This window comes from Heterodontus francisci, chromosome 46 (assembly GCF_036365525.1).
Source record: "Heterodontus francisci isolate sHetFra1 chromosome 46, sHetFra1.hap1, whole genome shotgun sequence".
NCBI lineage: Eukaryota > Metazoa > Chordata > Chondrichthyes > Heterodontiformes > Heterodontidae > Heterodontus > Heterodontus francisci.
The window spans coordinates 9564810-9581671 of record NC_090416.1 but is presented as its reverse complement, the minus strand read 5'-3'; the positions used below and the strand labels follow the sequence as shown (position 1 = coordinate 9581671).

General features: G+C 50.7%; 1 protein-coding gene across 3 annotated transcripts in view; it reads left to right on the top strand.

Moving 5' to 3' along the window:
• Positions 1–16862, top strand: part of LOC137356956 (rho guanine nucleotide exchange factor 2-like) — a 257769-nt gene that overhangs the window by 52142 nt on the left and 188765 nt on the right. The window lies entirely within an intron of this gene.

Genomic DNA, 16862 nt, shown 5'->3' with positions numbered 1-16862 from the left:
CACAGTGAGTGACCCTCACCCTGAATAAACAGTGACTCTGTACAGTTACACAGCGAGTGACCCTCACCCTGAATAAACAGTGACTCAGTACAGTTACACAGTGAGTGACCCTCACCCTGAATAAACAGTGACTCTGTAGTTACACAGTGAGTGATCCTCACCCTGAATAAACAGTAACTCTGTACAGTTACACAGTGAGTGACCCTCACCCTGAATAAACAGTGACTCTGTACAGTTGCACAGCGAGTGACCCTCACCCTGAATAAACAGTGACTCAGTACAGTTACACAGTGAGTTACCCTCACCCTGAATAAACAGTGACTCAGTACAGTTACACAGTGAGTGACCCTCACCCTGAATAAACAGTGACTCTGTACAGTTACACAGCGAGTGACCCTCACCCTGAATAAACAGTGACTCAGTACAGTTACACAGTGAGTTACCCCTACCTGCTAAATAATCAGCCACTCTCTACAATTACTCAGTCTCGGCTCCTTCGCCCAGATTGCGTGCAGTCAGGATTAGGGTAAGCAGTGATGCCACCCACTGCTGAATAGCCTGCTGCCGCTCCTTTCCTGGGCCCGGAGATGAAGGAGGACTGTTGATGTGCCGGAGTCTGGCGCCGTTGGATGTGCACGTGTCAGAACTACACGAGAGTGTGGTGGGCCGTTGTGGGCTGGTGTGAGTTAACGGGAGACTGGCTCTGGATCGAATTTGTCTGAAGGGAGATAGGTTTATTCCCGAGTCCGCTGTCCGTTGTGCGGGATTTTGGAGGATGTGGGAGAGATGCTTTGCGTTGTGCCACGACTGACAGTGCAGGATTAATGTATGATCTTTCTCACACTCTGGGTATATGTGAAACATGCAGACTTCCAGGAATGTCTGGTCAGTCTGAGTTCTCTGACACAATCACAGGATGTGGCCCCTGAATCATCCACACTCCAGCCTCATGTGCTACGATGGAAGATTTCTCTTTGTGTGCACATTGCATATTTGTCAGTCCATGTGTGTGTATCTGTCTATATCTGTAAGTGTCTGTGGCTTTATTTATATTCATTTCACGGGATGTGGGCCAGGCCAGGCCAGGCCAGCATTTATTCCCCGTCCCCTAATTGCCCTTGAGAAGGTGGTGGTGAGCTGCCTTCTTGAACCGCTGCAGTCCATGTGGGGTAGGTACACCCACAGTGCTGTTAGGGAGGGAGTTCCAGGATTTTGACCCAGCAACAGTGAAGGAACGGCCAATATAGTTCCAAGTCAGGATGGTGTGTGACTTGGAGGGGAACTTGCAGGTGGTGGTGTTCCCATGTGTCTGCTGCCCTTGTCCTTCTAGTTGGTAGAGGTCGCGGGTTTGGAAGGTGCTGTTGAAGGTGCCTTGGTGCGTTGCTGCAGTGCATCTTGTAGATGGTACACACTGCTGTCACTGTGCGTCGGTGGTGGAGGGAGTGAATGTTTGTAGATGGGGTGCTAATCAAGCAGGCTGCTTTGTCCTGGATGGTGTCGAGCTTCTTGAGTGTTGTTGGAGCTGCACCCATCCAGGCAAGTGGAGAGTATTCCATCACACTCCTGATTTGTGCCTTGTAGATGGTGGACAGGCTTTGGGGAGTCAGGAGGTGAGTTACTCGCCACAGGATTCCTAGCCTCTGACCTGCTCTTGTAGCCACGGTATTTATATGGCTACTCCAGTTCGGTTTCTGGTCAATGGTAACCCCCAGGATGTTGATAGTGGGGGATTCAGCGATGGTAATGCCATTGAACATCAAGGGGAGATGGTTAGATTCTCTCCTGTTGGAGATGGTCTTTGCCTGGCACTTGTGTGACGCGAATCTTACTTGCCACTTATCAGCCCAAGCCTGGATATTGTCCAGGTCTTGCTGCATTTCTACACGGACTGCTTCAGTATCTGAGGAGTCGCGAATGGTGCTGAACATTGTGCAATCATCAGTGAACATCCCCACTTCTGACCTCATGATTGAAGGAAGGTCATTGATGAAGCAGCTGAAGATGGTTGGGCCGAGGACACTACCCTGAGGAACTCCTGCAGTGATGTCCTGGAGCTCAGATGATTGACCTCCAACAACCACAACCATCTTCCTTTGTGCTCGGTATGACTCCAACCAGTGGAGGGTTTTCTCCCCTGATTCCCATTGACCTCAGTTTTGCTAGGGCTCCTTGATGTCATACTCGGTCAAATGCAGGCTTGATGTCAAGGACAGTCACTCTCACCTCACCTCTGGAGTTCAGCTCTTTTGTCCCTATTTGAACCAAGGCTGTAATGAGGTCAGGAGCTGAGTGGCCCTGGTGGAACCCAAACTGAGCTCTGTTTCTATAGCTGCATATGTGTATATATCCGTGGGTGTGTGGGTCTGTATGAGGGGTTATGTCTCTGTGTCACCTCTAAAGAGGTGCAGAATGCTCCATTGTTGCACCTCAGTTTTTAACCCCGGCATGTGGAGACGTTGGGTCAGATTACCGTGATTCACCCCCTCTCCCTGAACTCGTCAAACCCCCTCCCCATGGTCAAATAGAGGAATGGCCTCTATCTGTAAACTCCTCCGACCCGACAACCCTCGGATTCCGACCTCACGCCCATCCCCCCGATTCCCATCGCTCCACCATTGGCGGCCGTGCCTTCAGCCGACTGGGGGGGCTCTAAGCTCTGGAATTCCCTCCCTAAACCTCTCCGTCTCTCTCTCTCTCTCTCTCCTTTAAGCCGCTCCTTAAAACCGACCTCTTTGACCGAGCTTTCGGTCGCCCGTCCCCTAATATCGCCTCATGTGGCTCGGGGTCAAATTTTGTTTGGTAACGCTCCTGTGAAGCACCTCGGGATGTTTTAATTTGTTAACGTCGCTATATAAATGCAAGTATTTGGTGGGTGAGCAGGGCATTATTGTCACACATACTCCGATCATCTTTTACCTTTCAATTTGTGGGATGTGGGCGTCACTGGCCAGGCCAGCATTTGTCGCCCATCCCCAATTGCCCTTGAGAAGGTGGTGGTGAGCTGCCTTCTTGAACCGCTGCAGTCCATGTGGGGTAGGTACACCCACAGTGCTGTTAGGGAGGGAGTTCCAGGATTCTGACCCAGCGACAGTGAAGGAACGGCCGATATAGTTCCAAGTCAGGATGGTGTGTGACTTGGAGGGGAACTTGCAGGTGGTGGTGTTCCCATGTGTCTGCTGCCCTTGTCCTTCTAGTTGGTAGAGGTCTCTGTTTCTCCCTCTCTATTGTGTTACAGTGTGTTACAGTGATGGGTGTGGGATATATCCAAGTGTTATAGTGAGGGGTGTGGGATATATCAGAGTGTTACAGTGAGGGGTGGGGGATATATCAGAGTGTTACTGTGAGGGGTGTGGGGATATATCAGAGTGTTACAGTGAGGGGTGTGGGATATATCAGAGTGTTACAGTGATGGGTGTGGGATATATCCAAGTGTTACAGTGAGGGGTGTGGGATATATCAGAGTGTTACAGTGAGGGGTGGGGGATATATCAGAGTGTTACAGTGAGGGGTGGGGGATATATCAGAGTGTTACTGTGAGGGGTGTGGGGATATATCAGAGTGTTACAGTGAGGGGTGTGGGATATATCAGAGTGTTACAGTGATGGGTGTGGGATATATCCAAGTGTTACAGTGAGGGGTGTGGGATATATCAGAGTGTTACAGTGAGGGGTGTGGGATATATCAGAGTGTTACAGTGAGGGGTGTGGGATATATCAGAGTGTTACAGTGAGGGGTGTGGGATATATCAGAGTGTTACAGTGAGGGGTGTGGGATATATCAGAGTGTTACAGTGAGGGGTGTGGGATATATCAGAGTGTTACTGTGAGGGGTGTGGGATATATCAGAGTGTTACAGTGAGGGGTGTGGGATATATCAGAGTGTTACAGTGAGGGGTGTGGGATATATCAGAGTGTTACTGTGAGGGGTGTGGGATATATCAGAGTGTTACAGTGAGGGGTGTGGGATATATCAGAGTGTTACAGTGAGGGGTGTGGGATATATCAGAGTGTTACAGTGAGGGGTGTGGGATATATCAGAGTGTTACTGTGAGGGGTGTGGGATATATCAGAGTGTTACAGTGAGGGGTGTGGGATATATCAGAGTGTTACAGTGAGGGGTGTGGGATATATCAGAGTGTTACAGTGAGGGGTGTGGGATATATCAGAGTGTTACAGTGAGGGGTGTGGGATATATCAGAGTGTTACTGTGAGGGGTGTGGGATATATCAGAGTGTTACAGTGAGGGGTGTGGGATATATCAGAGTGTTACAGTGAGGGGTGTGGGATATATCAGAGTGTTACAGTGAGGGGTGTGGGATATATCAGAGTGTTACAGTGAGGGGTGTGGGATATATCACAGTGTTACAGTGAGAGGTGTGGAATATATCAGTGTGTTACAGTGAGGGGTGTGAGATATAACAGAGTGTTACAGTGAGGGGTGTGGGATATATCAGTGTGTTACAGTGATGGGTGTGGGATATATCCAAGTGTTATAGTGAGGGGTGTGGGATATATCAGAGTGTTACAGTGAGGGGTGTGGGATATATCAGAGTGTTACAGTGAGGGGTGTGGGATATATCAGAGTGTTACAGTGAGGGGTGTGGGATATATCAGAGTGTTACAGTGAGGGGTGTGGGATATATCACAGTGTTACAGTGAGAGGTGTGGAATATATCAGAGTGTTACAGTGAGGGGTGTGGGATATATCAGAGTGTTACAGTGAGGGGTGTGGGATATATCAGAGTGTTACAGTGAGGGGTGTGGGATATATCAGTGTGTTACAGTGAGGGGTGTGAGATATAACAGAGTGTTACAGTGAGGGGTGTGGGATATATCAGTGTGTTACAGTGATGGGTGTGGGATATATCCAAGTGTTATAGTGAGGGGTGTGGGATATATCAGTGTGTTACAGTGAGGGGTGTGAGATATAACAGAGTGTTACAGTGAGGGGTGTGGGATATATCAGTGTGTTACAGTGATGGGTGTGGGATATATCCAAGTGTTATAGTGAGGGGTGTGGGATATATCAGAGTGTTACAGTGAGGGGTGTGGGATATATCAGAGTGTTACAGTGAGGGGTGTGGGATATATCAGAGTGTTACAGTGAGGGGTGTGGGATATATCAGAGTGTTACAGTGAGGGGTGTGGGATATATCACAGTGTTACAGTGAGAGGTGTGGAATATATCAGAGTGTTACAGTGAGGGGTGTGGGATATATCAGAGTGTTACAGTGAGGGGTGTGGGATATATCAGAGTGTTACAGTGAGGGGTGTGGGATATATCAGAGTGTTACAGTGAGGGGTGTGGGATATATCAGAGTGTTATAGTGAGGCGTGTGGGATATATCAGAGTGTTACAGTGAGGGGTGTGGGATATATCAGAGTGTTACAGTGAGGGGTGGGGGATATATCAGAGTGTTACTGTGAGGGGTGTGGGGATATATCAGAGTGTTACAGTGAGGGGTGTGGGATATATCAGAGTGTTACAGTGATGGGTGTGGGATATATCCAAGTGTTATAGTGAGGGGTGTGGGATATATCAGAGTGTTACAGTGAGGGGTGTGGGATATATCAGAGTGTTACAGTGAGGGGTGTGGGATATATCAGAGTGTTACAGTGAGGGGTGTGGGATATATCAGAGTGTTACAGTGAGGGGTGTGGGATATATCACAGTGTTACAGTGAGAGGTGTGGAATATATCAGTGTGTTACAGTGAGGGGTGTGAGATATAACAGAGTGTTACAGTGAGGGGTGTGGGATATATCAGTGTGTTACAGTGATGGGTGTGGGATATATCCAAGTGTTATAGTGAGGGGTGTGGGATATATCAGAGTGTTACAGTGAGGGGTGTGGGATATATCAGAGTGTTACAGTGAGGGGTGTGGGATATATCAGAGTGTTACAGTGAGGGGTGTGGGATATATCAGAGTGTTACAGTGAGGGGTGTGGGATATATCACAGTGTTACAGTGAGAGGTGTGGAATATATCAGAGTGTTACAGTGAGGGGTGTGGGATATATCAGAGTGTTACAGTGAGGGGTGTGGGATATATCAGAGTGTTACAGTGAGGGGTGTGGGATATATCAGAGTGTTACAGTGAGGGGTGTGGGATATATCCAAGTGTTACAGTGAGGGATGTGGGATATATCAGAGTGTTACAGTGAGGGGTGTGGGGATATATCAGAGTGTTACTGTGAGGGGTGTGGGATATATCAGAGTGTTACAGTGAGGGGTGTGGGATATATCCAAGTGTTACAGTGAGGGGTGTGGGGATATATCAGAGTGTTACTGTGAGGGGTGTGGGATATATCAGAGTGTTACAGTGAGGGATGTGGGATATATCCAAGTGTTACAGTGAGGGGTGTGGGATATATCAGAGTGTTACATTGAGGGGTGTGGGATATATCAGAGTGTTACAGTGAGGGGTGTGGGATATATCAGAGTGTTACTGTGAGGGGTGTGGGATATATCAGAGTGTTACAGTGAGGGGTGTGGGATATATCAGAGTGTTACAGTGAGGGGTGTGGGATATATCAGAGTGTTACAGTGAGGGGTGTGGGATATATCAGAGTGTTACTGTGAGGGGTGTGGGATATATCAGAGTGTTACAGTGAGGGGTGTGGGATATATCAGAGGGTTACAGTGAGGTGTGTGGGATATATCAGAGTGTTACAGTGAGGGGTGTGGGATATATCAGAGTGTTACAGTGAGGGGTGTGGGATATATCAGAGTGTTACAGTGAGGGGTGTGGGATATATCAGAGGGTTACAGAGAGGGGTGTGGGATATATCAGAGTGTTACAGTAAGGGATGTGGGATATATCAGAGTGTTACAGTGAGGGGTGTGGGATATATCAGAGTGTTACAGTGAGGGGTGTGGGATATATCAGAGGGTTACAGAGAGGGGTGTGGGATATATCAGAGTGTTACAGTGAGGGATGTGGGATATATCAGAGTGTTTTAGTTTAGTTTAGTTTAGTTTAGAGATACAGCACTGAAACAGGCCCTTCGGCCCACCGAGTCTGTGCCGACCATCAACCACCCATTTATACTAATCTTACACTAATCCCATATTCCTACCACATCCCCACCTGTCCCTATATTTCCCTACCACCTACCTATACTAGGGGCAATTTATAATGTCCAATTAACCTATCAACCTGCAAGTCTTTGGCATGTGGGAGGAAACCGGAGCACCCGGAGGAAACCCACGCAAACACAGGGAGAACTTGCAAACTCCACACAGGCAGTACCCAGAATTGAACCCGGGTCGCTGGAGCTGTGAGGCTGCGGTGCTAACCACTGCGCCACTGTGCCGCCCTCAGAGTGTTACATTGAGGTGTGTGGGATATATCAGAGTGTTACAGTGAGGGGTGTGGGATATATCAGAGGGTTACAGTGAGGGGTGTGGGATATATCAGAGTGTTACAGTGAGGGATGTGGGATATATCAGAGTGTTACATTGAGGTGTGTGGGATATATCAGAGTGTTACAGTGAGGGGTGTGGGATATATCAGAGCATGTTAGCTGACTGTTGGAGTCCCCTTTCCAAGTGTCTTTTCACACCCCTACCCCCTCCCTGTCCGACTGTGCCAGGGAAGGGTTTTCCCCAGAGTGAATGGAAGTTTCAGCTAGTCATCTGGGGCTTCCAGCGCGTCAGCCACTGAGTGAGTGTGGTTCAGGCCAATGTAGTCTATATTAATCAGGGTATGTGGGAGGGGGATTAACTGAACGTAGAATGGTAACAACCCTGAGAGGCTGCCGTGCCAGTGTCTCTGCGACCGTGGTCTCTGTAAGACCCAATCTAAGCCCTCTGTGACCTTATTTGCCCTTCGAGAATTGTTGACATACACTGGTGCCATCCTAACTCAAGAGTCCCGTTCACTCTTCAATCCCCCGCTGTGCTCGCTGACCGACACTGGCTCCCGGTTTGGCAACGCCTCGATTTTAAAATTCCCTTCCTTGTTTTCAGTCCCCTCCATGGCCCCTCATCCCGCTCCCTATCTCTGTCACCTCCTCCAGCCCCCTACAACCCTCCGAGATCTCTGCCCTCCTCCAATTCCGGCCTCTCGCCCATCCCTCCCGATTCCCATCACTCCACCATTGGCGGCCGTGCCTTCAGCTGCCTGGGAGCTCTGGAATTCCCTCCCTAAACCTCTCCGCCTCTCTCTCTCTCCTCCTTTAAGACGCTCCTTAAAACTAACATCTTTGACTGAGCTTTTGGTCGCCCATCCCTTAATATCTCCTTACGTTACTCGGGGTCACTTTCAAAGGGGAATTGGATAAATACTGGAAGGGGGAGAATTTGCAGGGATATGGGGGTTTGGGGCGGAAATGGGGCGAGCTGCCGAAGGCACGAAGGGGCCAAATGACCCCTTCTTGTGCTTTAATATTCTGGGGTGCCAATCCGTCCGGCTCTCCTGTGGAGGACCGGCCTCGGGGCTGAGGGAACGGTGGGCGAGCAATGTCAGAGCGAGGGTTAATCGGCACCTCTCCCGCTGCTGCACCGATTGAGAGTCAGGGCTCAGGCAAGTGAGAGGGGCCACGGCTGGTCCTCCCGCTCTCTCTCATCCGCCGCCACAGATGCAGCCCCGGGATTCTGAGCGAGGCCCAGCCCTCCGCGGCGAGGAGTGATCCGCAGTCTCCCTCCTCGATCACGTGGTGCTGTCTGTCGGCCCTGTGACCATCATCTGTATATCAACCCGTGTGACGTGGGAAGGTGTACGTGTCTGTTCCGCGTCCCTCTGCCCGACCATTCCAAATGTTTAATCGCCCTTTTGGGTCTTTTCTTCGCGCGAATCTCGAATCCGACTCTTCGGTCGCCTCGAGTTCCTGCCCTTGCTGTCAAATCCTGCCCCATTTTAGCCCGTTACAACCCACTAGGAGGGCTCTTCACCTCCTCTGCTGCTGCACTGCTGTTAGGTTGCTGGCCCCGTTTCCCAACACAGCTCCTTTAAAATTGTCTCAATCCGGGGACGCTCTCTGCCCCACCTCGATGATCTATCCGTGTCCACCTTTAAAGTGTGATGGCAGGTCGACATACAACGGAAGGTGGTTGGAGGTCAATCATCTCAGTCCCAGGACATCACTGCAGGAGTTCCTCAGGGTAGTGTCCGAGGCCCAACCATCTTCAGCTGCTTCTTCAATGACCTTCCCTCCATCATAAGGTCAGAAGTGGGGATGTTCGCTGATGATTGCACAATGTTCAGCACCATTCACAACTCCTCAGATACTGAAGCAGTTTGTGTAGAAATGCAGCAAGACCTGGACAATATCCAGGCTTGGACTGATAAGTGACAAGTAACATTCACGCCACACAAGTGCCAGGCAATGACCATCTCCAACAAGAGAGAATCTAACCATCTCCCCTTGACATTCAACAGCATTACCATCACTGAATCCCCCACTATCAACATCCTAGGGGTTACCATTGACCAGAAACTGAACTGGAGTAGCCACATAAATACCGTGGCTACACGAGCAGGTCAGAATCCTGTGGCGAGTAACTCACCTCCTGACTCCCCAAAGCCTGTCCACCATCTACAAGGCACAAGTCAGGAGTGTGATGGAATACTCTCCACTTGCCTGGATGGGTGCAGCTCCAACAACACTCAAGAAGCTCGACACCATCCAGGACAAAGCAGCCCGCTTGAGTGGCATCCCATCTACAAACATTCACTCCCTCCTCCACCGACACACAGTGGCAGCAGTGTGTACCATCTACAAGATGCACTGCAGCAATGCACCAAGGCTCCTTAGACAGCACCTTCCAAACCCGCGACCTCTACCAACTAGAAGGACAAGGGCAGCAGATGCATGGGAACACCACCACCTGCAAGTTCCCCTCCAAGTCACACACCATCCTGACTTGGAACTATATCGGCCGTTCTTTCACTGTCGCTGGGTCAAAATCCTGGAACTCCCTCCCTAACAGCACTGTGGGTGTACCTAACCCACATGGACTGCAGCGGTTCAAGAAGGCAGCTCACCACCACCTTCTCAAGGGGCAATTAGGGATGGGGCAATAAATAAAAGCTGTTTCTCCAGAGCATTCCGAGGGGGTGCTGAAAGGGTTAATTAACGAGGACAGGTCACACAGACTGGGCTTGGATTCCCCTCGAGTGTAGAAGATTAAGGGGGTGATCTAATCGAGGGGGTTTAAGATGATTAAAGGATTCGATCGGGTCGATAGAGAGAAACTATTTCCTCTGGTGGGGGGGGGAGGGGGAGTTCAGAACAAGGGGGCAGAACCTTAAAATTTGGAGCCAGGCCGTTCAGGGGGTGATGTCAGGAAGCACTTCTTCACACAAAGGGGAGTGGGAAATCTGGAACTCTCTCCCCCCGAAAAGCTGTCGAGGCTGGGGGGAAATTTCCAAAGTGAGATCAATAGATTTTTGTTGGGTTAAGGGGGATTAAGGTGACAGAATCAAGGCGGGCAGTTGGAGTCAAGATACAGATCAACCCTGATGTGATTGAATGGGACAACAGGCTGGAGGGGCCGAATGGCCTGCTCCCGTTTCGAATGTAAAGACTAGTTGTTGTGCTCGCCGAGCTCTGTCCAGACAATGTGACAAGGAGCCAAGCAGACTGTGATCTCTGGGGGAAGTCCTTGGGGAGATTTTGCGGAGGTTTTCTGGCCATCCCATTCTCCCGCAGGCCGATCTTGGATTGTCACGCACTTGCCCACCTTGCTCGCACGGTCTCCCCACACCCGCACGACACCTGTCCCCGACCTTCCCCCCCCCCCCCACCCACAACCCCGTAGTCTACAGCCGCACCTGCGCCCCAACATTTCACCCTTGGTCCACAGTCAGCGTCCCCGACCTTTCAACCCTCAGGCCCTCTTCTCCCATCTCTATCTTCCTCTCGCCCCCCCCCCCCCCCCCACAGCCCCGGTGACTCTCCCTTCGCTTTCGCCCCCATCACCTTCTCCCCACCCCTGCTATTCTCACCACTGTCTGGGTAAAGAGGTTCGACCTGAATTCCCAGTTGGATTTACCAACGACTGTCTTATGTTTACAGCCCCGAGTTTTGAGAAACGAGATTAATTCCAGCTCATTAAATTGAGGAAATCACGAGTTCCTGGTATTTGTGTTAAGTTGTTGTCGCTTTCAATCTGGCGATCCGATCAGAGAATCTTACAGCCCAGAAGGAGTCCATTCGGCCCTTCGTGCCTGTGCTGGCTCTTTGAAAGAACTCTCCAATTAGTCCCACTCCCACTCTCCGCTCTTTCGGCCCCACATCCCTGCACATTTCTCCCCTTCCAGTATTTATCCAATTCCCCTTTTGAAAGTTATTATTGAATCTGCTTCCACCGCCCTTTCAGGCAGCGCGTTCCAGATCCCAACAACTCACTGCATTAAAAAAATATTCTCCTCCTCTCCCCCCCTCGGGTTCTTTTACCAATTATCTTCAATCTGTGTCCCTCTGGTTACCGACCCTCCTGCCACTGGAAACAGTTTCTCCTTATTTACTCCATCGAAACCCTTCCTGATTTCGAACGCCCCGATTAAATCTCCCCCTTAACCTTCTCTGCTCCCAGGAGACCAATCCCACCTTCTCCCAGTCTCTCCAACTAACGGACAAATCTGACCATCTCCCGATTCCTCGGCAACCGGTCGCAGTAGTCGGCGGGGGTCGCCCCCCCGGTTGCCAACTGGCGGTCAGTGCAACCCCTCGGGGTGACTGCCTGCAGGGGCCTCCCCCATCCACGCCCCCCCCCCTCCCCCCGCCAACCGCTGCTGGAAGCTTGGCAGGGGATGGGCTCTATTCAGACAGGGGAGGTTGCAGCCAAGGGTGAGACGCTAGTGTGTGACCGAGCCCCAGCAGCAAGGGCCGAACAGGCCCGGGCTCCATCCACAGCCTGCGTCGAGGTAACAAGTGGCCCTGCACTGTGTGGAGAAACTCATCCAAGGTAGGGCCCGCGGTCTGGGGCTCCTGTTGGATTGACCCCCGCGTTTGACCCCTACCTCCCCCTCAACGCACCCCCTCCCCCCCTCCTTTCCCCCCTTCCACCAGAGAACTGTGCCTCTCTCCGGCATATTCCGAACAGGATAAGAGATTGTTCTGGAAACTTGTTCACCTCCCGGCTCCTCCCCGCATCACCCCCCCTCCCCCCCCACTCCCCAACCATCCTCCGCTCCCCTGCCTTATACTAAGAGGCCTTCTGTTGTTATCGAAACAGGAAGGGTTCGGCTACTTCCTCATTTCAGGGGCCCGGGCCGAGAAGCTCGTATCAAGAGAAAACAGCTGCCCGCGATTTCTCAACACCTCTGCTGCGGAGAGAGAGCTCGTGAGCGGACGTGGGCTTGCGTTAGTCAACCCCACGGTGGCCGGCGTTGCCTGCAGCTACGGGGTGCGCCCTTGCCAGCGTGCGTTGCCGGGGCAACTGCTACCTGGCCCCAGGCCTGAATCAACCCGGTCTTCCGCCGGATGTTGTTTGAAACCAAACGTGTGGGGTATTGGAGTCCGGGTCGCCCCATCAACCCCTGTGCCCCCTCCCCCCCCTCCAACCAACTCCACGATTACAACAACAACAACTTGCATTTATATGGCGACTTTAACGCAGTAAAACATCCCAAGGTGCTTCACAGGAATGTTATCAAACAAATTTGACCCCGAGCCACATAAGGAGATATTAGGGGGGGGGTAGGGTGAGCCAAAAGCTCGTCAAAGAGGCCGGTTGTAAGGAGCGTCTTAAAGGAGGAGAGAGAGAGAGACGGAGAGGCTTAGGGAGGGAGTTCCAGAGCTCCCAGGCAGCTGAAGGCACGATAGGAATCGGGATGGGGGTCGGGGGGGGGGGGGGGGTGGCGGTGGGTGGAATTCGCAAAATAGGGGACAGTTCACGGCAGTTGTTGCCGATGGTTTCACTGAAATTTGGTTTGCCGGGCATCAAAATGAAAGAAAGAAAGAGTTACATTTGTATAGCGCCTTTCCCAGCCTCCAAGACGTCCCAAAATGCTTCACAGCGAAGGAGACACGCTCAAAGTTTACTCGCTGCTCTCAAGTAGGAAGCACGGCTGCCAATTTACGCACAGCAAGCTCCCACAAGCAAGCAATGTGATAATCTGGTTTTTTTAGTGATGTTGGTTGAGGGATAAATATTGGGCCCCAGGACACAGGGGGGAACTTCCCCCCCCCCCACCCCCGCACACCCCGGCTCTTCTTCCAATAGCGGTCATGGGATCGTTTACATCCACCTGAGAGGGCAGACGGGGGCTTCAGTTTAACGTCTCATCTGAAAGACGGCCCTTCTGACATAGAGTCATAGAGTTATAGAACACAGAAACAGGCCCTTCGGCCCATCGTGTCGGTGCCGGCCATCAAGCACCTATCTATTTCTAATCCCATATTCCCGCCCTTGGCCTGTAGCCTTGTATACTATGGCATTTCAAATGCTCATCTAAATACTTCGAAAATGTTGTGAGGGTTCCTGTCTCTACCACCCCTTCAGGCAGTGTGTTCCAGATTCCAACCACCCTCTGGGTGAAAACGTCTTTCCTTAACTCCCCCCTAAACCTCCTGCCTCTCACTCTAATTCTATGCCCCCTGGTTATTGACCCCTCCGCTAAGGGAAAAATTCTCTTCCTATCTAACCTATCAATGCCCCTCATAATTTTGTATACCTCAATCAGGTCCCCCCTCAGCCTTCTCTACTCTAAGGAAAACAAGCCTAGTCTTTTCAGCCTCTCTTCATAGCTGAAATGCTCCAGCCCAGGCAACATCCTGGTGAATCTCCTCTGCACCCTCTCCAGTGCAATCACATCCTTCCTATAGTGTGGTGCCCAGAACTATACACAGTACTCCAGCTGTGGCCTAACTAGCATTTTATACAGCTCCATCATAACCTCCCTGCTCTCGTATTCTATGCCTCGGCTAATAAAGGCAAGTATCCCATCTGCCTTCCTAACCACCTTATCTACCTGTGCTGCTGCCTTCAGTGATCTATGGACAAGTACACCAAGGTCCCTCTGACCCTCTGTACTTCCTAGGGTCCTACCATCCATTGTATATTCCCTTGCCTTGTTAGTCCTCCCAAAATGCATCACCTCACACTTCTCAGGATTAAACTCCATTTGCCACAGCTCCGCCCATCTTACCAGCCCATCTATATCATCCTGTAATCTAAGGCTTTCCTCCTCACTATTTACAACACCACCAATTTCCGTGTCATCTGCGAACTTACTGATCACACCTCCTATATTCACGTCTAAATCATTAATGTACACTACAAACAGCAAGGGTCCCAGCACCGATCCCTGTGGTACACCACTGGTCACAGGCTTCCACTCGCAAAAACAACCCTCGACCATCACCCTCTGCCTCCTGCCACTGAGCCAATTTTGGATCCAATTTGCCAAATTACCCTGGATCCCATGGGCTCTTACCTTCTTAACCAATCTCCCATGCGAGACCTTATCAAAAGCCTTACTGAAGTCCATATAGACTACATCAACTGCTTTACCCTCATCTACACATCTAGTCACCGCTTTGAAAAGTTCAATCAGGTTAGTTAGACACAATCTCCCCCTGACAAAACCATGCTGACTATCCCTGATTAATCCCTGCCTCTCCAAGTGGAGATTAATCCTGTCTCTCAGAATTTTTTCCAATAGTTTCCCAACCACTGATGTTAGACTCCAGTGTAGCACTCCCTCAATACTGGCACTGAGAGTGTTCGTCTGGATTATGGGCTTGAGCCTCTGGAGTGGTGGGGGGGGTGGGTGGGGTTCGAAACCACGACCTTCTGACTCAGAGGTGAGAGGGCACGACCCCACTGAGCCACAACTGACCCTCCTCTAAAATGGTCGCAATCTCCGTGTTAAAGGGTTAAGACCCCTCCCCCCCCCCCCCCCCCCCCACCGCCACTAAAAATGTCTCGACAGGAATATCGGACCCAATGGTTGGAATTTTATGCTAATACCCCATGGCAGGTTTGGAGGCGAGGAGAGCATAAAATCGGGTGGGGTGGCGGCCCGGGGCGTGGGAAAGGGCAGGGGGGGGGTGGGGGGGTGACCTCCTCCACCCCCTCCCCCGCCCTGTGAGACCCCCTCCCACCCTGGCCTACCTGAGGCCTGGGTCCAGCGACGTTGCTCGGCCTCCAGGACGGTCGCCCCCCCCCCAGCAGCAGCCACCGCCTCCGCGATGGCGCTGCTGTCTCCGGCCTCTGATTGGCCGGCATCTCTCCAAGGGCGGGACTTCCAGCGGCGGGCGGGCGGGGGGGTCCTAAATCCTATGGAAGGCCCAGCCGCTGTCCACTGAAGTGCCTGATTGGCACTAAATTTGGAAAAACTCCGTAAAAGAGTCAAGACTCCCCCCCGCCATAAAATTTGGAAAACATGTCGAGTGCGGACAGAAGGGAAAAACTCTGCTGCTGGGAGCAGGAGGAGGCCATTCAGCCCCTCGAGTCTGTCCCACCATTCAATGGCTGATCTTAAATCCATTTCCCTGCCTTGGTTCTGTAACCGTTAATCCCCTTAACCCAGCAAAAATCTATCAATCTCGGTTTGGAAATTTCCAATTCATCCCCACTCCCCCCCCGGAGGCATTGAACAAATATTTTGTATCTGTCTTCACAGTAGAAGACACAAGTTACAACTAGAAATAGAGGGTAAACTCAGGACGAGAAAGAGTGAGGAAATTAAGGTAAGCAGAGAAAAGGTATTGGAGAAACTTAAAGGACTAAAATCCGACAAATCCCCAGGATCTGACGGCCGACACCCTGGGGTTCTGAAAGAGGTAGCTGCAGAGATAGTGGATGCGCTGGCTTTCATCTTCCAGAATTCCTTAGATTCCAGAACGGTCCCCATGGATTGGAAGGTCGGAAATATAACCCCGCTATTCAAGAAACAGGGGAAAGAGAGAAAACAGGGAACTATGGGTGAGTTAGCCTAACATCAATCGTTGGTAAAGTGCTGGAATCTATTCTTAAGGAAATCTTAAAACACTTAGAAAATCTTAGGATGATCAGACAAAATCAACATGGTTTATCGAAAGGGAAATCGTGTGCCAAATTTATGAGAGTTTTTTGAGGCTGTAACTAGGAGGGTAGATAAAGGGGAACCAGTAGATGTGGTCTACCTAGATTTTCAAAAAAGCATTTGATAAGGTGACACGCAAAAGGTTAATATGCAAGAAAAAGGCTCAGAGAGTTGGGGGGAATATATTAGCATGGATAGAGGATTGGCTGACCGACAGGGAGCCAGGAGCAGGGCGAAACAGGGCATTTTCAAGTGGGCGGGCTGCAACTAGTGGAGTGTCGTAAGGATCAGTCCTGGGGCCTCAGCTACTTACAATCTATATTAATGACTCGATGAAGAGGCAGAGAGTAATGTATCTAGGTTTGCTGACGATACAAAGGTAGGTGGGATGTTAGTTGTGAGGACAGAGACAGGCGGCAAAGAGATATAAACAGGTTAAGTGAGTGGGTTGCAAGGCAGCAGATGGAATATAATGTGGGGAAAGTGTGAAGTCATTCACTGGTGGCAAGAATAGAAAAGCAGATTTTTTTTTAAAAGGCGTGAAACTTGGAAATGTTGACGTTCAGAGAGACTTGGGGGGGTACTTGTACAAGGAACGTACAATGTTAACACGCAGGTACAGCAAGTAGGAAGGTAAATGGCACGTTGGCCTTTATTGTAAGGGGACTGGAGTACATGAATAAAGGAAGTCTTGCTACAATTGTACAGGGTTTTGGTGAGACCACATCTGGAATACCGTGCGTAGTTTTGGTCTCCATATCTCAGGAAGGATATACTTGCATTGGAGGCAGGACAGTGAAGGTTCACTCAATTGATCCCTGGGATGAGGGGGTTGTCCGATGATGAGAGGCTGAGTAAATTGGGTCTATACTCTCGGGAGTTTA